At 39.5% G+C, this 5,251-nt stretch overlaps 1 long non-coding RNA gene across 1 annotated transcript; it reads left to right on the top strand.

The window, feature by feature from the left end:
- The first annotated feature begins 4,506 nt into the window (after window positions 1–4,506).
- On the top strand, window positions 4,507–5,024 carry LOC125540813. Its single transcript, XR_007297385.1, has 2 exons — window positions 4,507–4,561; window positions 4,788–5,024. It is a non-coding gene; the product is annotated as an uncharacterized LOC125540813 (long non-coding RNA).
- The last annotated feature ends 227 nt before the right edge of the window (window positions 5,025–5,251 follow it).

Below are 5,251 nucleotides of genomic sequence, written 5' to 3'. Positions count from 1 at the left end.
TTGTGTGGAGTTTTGTTCTTGAGTGTTTGTACTGATGCATAAAACTATCTGCATCTAAAATGGCATGGTATTAGTATTTTTATTTTTAAAGGTGTGCCACTTTCCTTGAGCTTTCAGTAAATCATAGTTATGTCCTGATGTTATCGTCACTTGAATATACATTATGATTTAATGCACGTTCAGGAAATAGTCAGTGCATCACTATTTTATGGAAACTGTCTGTTTCGTGTGAAGTTTTGATTTCAGCTTGATATATTAATCATAATATTACCATGTTTGTTGTAAATGTCTATTTACAAACTTCGCAGATAAATTGGTGCCTGTATATTATAGAAGTAAGACACTTGAAAATAGATTCAGCATGGTTCCTGCACTCCCAACTTTTCATGGTTGACCTCACATCAGAAAACAATTATTCATCATGGGCAGTCATGGTTGTTCGCGACTCTGCAAGAAGATGATCGATGGTCGGCAGCTCGGCTGCTTCATTGCCATCTTCAACGAGCATCGTCCGATACGATTTTTCGCTGGCATGTACCATCGAATGTCACTGCTTTTATCATGGCATCCAACACTTGCAGTTGTGACTCAAATGGGAGTTCTGAAGCTGATAAACTTGGATGGCCTGACAGTCTACCATAGCAACAACCATCTCCAAGGACACGAACTTGATAAGTTTCTAAGATTCATACACACCTTCAGGTACAGATACCTACTTTGTTCTCTAGATTTCCTATGCATTTTAAGAGGATGAGCCGCCCATATATTCATGAGGAAATGATGGAGGTGACCATCTTTCTAGATGAAGCATACCCAGGCACGTAGATCGAGAATTTAAGTCTGGTAAATTGTATACGGGCTTCATCAGGTCCAGTGTTGCTCCTTCCCTACATCGACGACGGGATCCGCAGCCTCCTCCTTCTGTTGGGCGATACAAGGATCTGATGTTGTGTGCTGCTCCATCTACACGCCTTCTTTCTTATAGCAATCGGCTCCGCAGGTTAGTCCTCGATCTTCCATGTGGCTTACTGAATTTGAAGTAGTGATGGAACTATGATCTGAGGCAAATGTGTGCAGATATTCAGTAGCTGAAGCCTCCCGATTGATAACATACACGTTAGTACTCTGAACCTCCAAATTCCCTGCTCTGTTCTTCCAGAAGATACATTAATAGATCCTTTTTTCTAGAGATGAGCCTACATTTTTATATGCTAACAGCGTTGTTCATGAGAACAAAACAACACCATCAATTTTAACACATATTTCGAGTTCTACTGATTTGTCTGGAGGTGGAATTTGTGCATTATCAATTCAAGAAATGGGGGCACTGTTTGGGAAAGCCACTATTGAGATGTTTCCGCAAATGACATAATACACCATCATACTTTATATTTTCTGCATTAGTTTCAGTTTATTGCAATATTTTTAGACTTCTTTCTATCATAAACATAAGTACATGTGATCCCTTTTAATTAGCCCAAGTTTTTTAGTAAATGGTAGGATGGTATTTCTTCTGATAAAATATATTAGAACAATCCAAGTTTTGTTCTTAGCACTATACAAGTGCATCTCCTATTTTATTGTAATAGCGTGATGCACTTAATTTTCTTATGAGTGATAATTCTATGTGATTATATGATTATCGGAGCTCATATTTTTTTTTAAGCAATGCAGCATGTGGTATTGTTTTTCATTTGTCATAGACAGTAGTAAAGGGAAAATCTGGTCAAAAAGTATGTGGTGTACAGTTTATCAAAACTTGCCGGGCTGAAAATGAAATATGATTTAGTGTTACAAGAGAGATCTTGATTCATGGTTTTGATTTGTTTGAATTATTTATTTCCAGCTTTATGCTTCATAAATCAGTATGCTGATTCTTGGTACTATAATCATGTGACCTACCAGATGGAGGCCCGGATACACAAGAGGCAGTACCAAGCAGCTACAACTCTCCGGCGACAGCAACAACAAGGCATGTTGCCTTCTATTCTTTTTCGGAACCTAACTATTGATGTGCTTTTCTTGTCACCCTGGATCAAATAATAGTTGTCAAAGCTCTTGACTTAAGGCATTCAAATTTATACAAATATTTTCTTGAATAGTTGCTCAAATATTTTGTACATCTATGTTTTATTATTCACATCTCAAAATAATGTTCTGTAATCAGGATGCATGATTGGCATAGAGTATGGATCATCTTGCCATGTTGTGTTCTTCTTGTGTTTAAGATTGTATTTTTGCAGATGAAGTTGTTAATCCTGCTGAGGCGCGCCGCTGTCGTCGGGATATTTGTGAGGGGAAGCACCCTTTTCGAGAGATTCCAGAGAAAAAGTATGTTCCCTCGGCTTCCGCGGATGGTCTATTTTTGGGCACGCCTCCTCCTGGTCTGAGTGGTGTTTCAGCTGGTGCTATGCCGCGGGCCTTTGTCTTGTATCTTCCTCGCGTGGTGCTTCTGTTTCACATGGCCATTGCCGGTCTTCCTAATTCTGCTGTCTCGCCGACAGTTCCTGCGGCCCCTCTCTTTGCTGGTGCATTGGCTGCTGTGCTAGATATTTCGTCTTTGGGCTCTTCTTGCTTGGTGGATATTCATATGTACGGAGATGCTGGCTGCCCATCTATTTTGCAAAGGACAATTTCTTCCAGTTCTAATGTGCGCACGAGAGGGGGGCATCAGGGTTCGTTGTCAGCTAGCAGTCTGAATCTCCGTGCTTCGGATTGTTCTGATGATCTGCAGCACGTACGACGGTATGCATCCTTCTCACGTACATGTCCCCATTGTGGATAATTTGGTGCTGGATTTTACTGTTGTTCGTGAGTAATTTTCCTTGACTTTGCCGTTCTCGCAAGCCATTTTTAATTGTTGTTTCCTCTTTGGAATAATTGTTTGTGAATTTGTTTAGGAGGACAAAAGAATTCTGCTGAATTGTAGCGGCACCGTCGAGAGATTGATGAAGGAAAACGTCCTGTGTTGCGTTCTTTAGGTTTACCTCGCCTTTTTGCATTTTGATTTATTCCTCCCCCGCTTCTTAACTTGTTCTCGCTGATGGGGTGTCTTTCCCGGGTATAGAGTCTAGACATGTTTCTTCCGTGTGGTTGTTCCCATCTTTTGGGGCCTCTTTATCTCGGCCGTAGGTGTTGGCAGTCAAGCCAACCACGGGTATTCTCTTCTTCGAGATATAGACCATCTTTTGTGTCTGGGTGTCAGCAGACTTAAATTCTCGATCTACACTCACAGCTAAAACATGACAATTTGAACCGTTGATTAATGCAAGAGATTGAAGATACAACTCATGAAATCTGAAGAATTAGAAAAAAAGGTCAAAATTCATTTTTATTTCAAAGGTGGACGGTTGACTTTTTTATTTAACTGATTCTGAATGTCCAAGGTATCTGTTTTATTCTACTATGGACTGTATTGCCGCATTAGCATATATTTTTTTGCGAGATGCTGCATTATCATTTATGTTCTTGCATATTCTGTTGGTCCTTAATGCTGCCACTGACGACCAAGTGCTGCATATTTATTTCTCTTTATAGGAAAATGTAACACATACAACTATGATTAACACATTCTTTTTAGTATTTACATTGGCATTCTTTTGTCACTGGACAATTTTTTGTCACATATAATGATGTTTATGAATCCGTTCATGTATTTTTGAGCTTTAGATGAGTATATATACTACCAACCCTTGCTTGTCCTTTCAGACTAGGCCTACCAGGCTACCACAAGGTCACCTCAGTTGATTTCAGACTAGGTGAGCTCCTGGATAACCTTTGCAATTCGATGCTCGGTAATGCCTTGTGTACTATACTTTTACCCTGATGGTTGTACGACTCAACGTGGCTAGCAGATTCACTTGATTCTTTACTTGATCTTTCTTCTCCTGGGATAACCATGGCCCATGGGCATGGATGCTTGTGTCGCTGGTATCAGACGACATAATGTCTTATGTATATCACTGCTCTTTGTAGGGATGCGGTGGCATGTGAGAGGACAAGCAGGCGTGGGGCTTTTTATGGTTGTCCGATCATTGTACTTTGGGACATTGTACTTTTAGGACGTAATGTGCACTTTTGGTTGTTATTTTAAATTTCCCATGTCTTCATATGTCTTTCAAATTCTTGACATCTGCACTAATAGCCTAAACCTCCATGGCATGATCCATCGGAGTATTTTGTTTGTTGTACGATTTTCAAGTGTGACCTTCCAATTTATGTTGTAACTGATAGGTTTGGCACCTCGGATAAGTTCTTGAAATACCAATGTCATATTTGGATTAGAAAAATAAGATTTAGTTCGATCATGCATGCAATTGCAATAACCCTACTCTGAGCTTTTATATACTGGTCAAAATAGTTAAATCTTCTAGATTCTTTTGCATATTTTCTTGGAATTATATTGGTCTATGAGAGCACCTTAGTTTACAGTAAGCGATAAAATACAGTTTCTATTTCCGTAATACAGGTCATTAGTGGTCACTTGGGATGGGTGTGATCTGTACCATTTGATCCAGGGAACAGATGGTTTTGTCTTGGTTCCGCTGATAGGGCAATAACGGTAAACCCCACAACCTGCATTCCTTTCTTAGAAATATAAGTTGAATTCATGTATACATGCAAGTAGTTGATACAACAACCTATTAGTTACTCAGAGGCTTTCTGTATTGGTGTCTGCATTTTTTAATGTTACATGCATCTATTTTTATTGCATAACGTTTTTTCAGCTTTGGGACTCCATGTTGATGCGTTTTTACCTTAACATCTTATTATCTATTTTTCTTTAGGCAAGGAAGAAGGTTGTAGAGTGCGGATGGATGTGAAAAGGAAGAGGATGGATGCGAGAAGAGAGAAGAGGGGTGAAAGAGGATATGGCTAGAAAGAGGGAGAAGGACAGGGGGGAGGCGCTTCTTGAGGATTTTTGTCTGACTGATTTCATACTCTCTTATAAATCATGGTTAGCTAGGTAAACCTTTTGTACAACAGCTCTTGTTCAAAAGGAAGTTTGATCTTTCGGCTTCTTATTTTAGGTCAATATCAAGTACAGTTTAGTTAATTTATATTGATGTTTATGTTTGAAAATGACTATTACCATTCTGGTTGAATGGGGGCATGGATAGAAGAGATTGCGAGTCGGGTATGGTGATGACAACATTGTATTGGTGGCAGATAGATTTAAGTAAGGTCACTGTTAAATCACCAGAATAAGTCTGCCCCCGTTGCAATGCACGCGCAATGGGAGAAATGTGAT

The sequence above is a fragment of the Triticum urartu genome, chromosome 2, assembly GCF_003073215.2.
Source record: "Triticum urartu cultivar G1812 chromosome 2, Tu2.1, whole genome shotgun sequence".
NCBI classification, from domain to species: Eukaryota; Viridiplantae; Streptophyta; class Magnoliopsida; order Poales; family Poaceae; genus Triticum; species Triticum urartu.
Note: the sequence above shows the minus strand (reverse complement) of the source record. Positions and strands in the feature narration are given on the sequence as shown.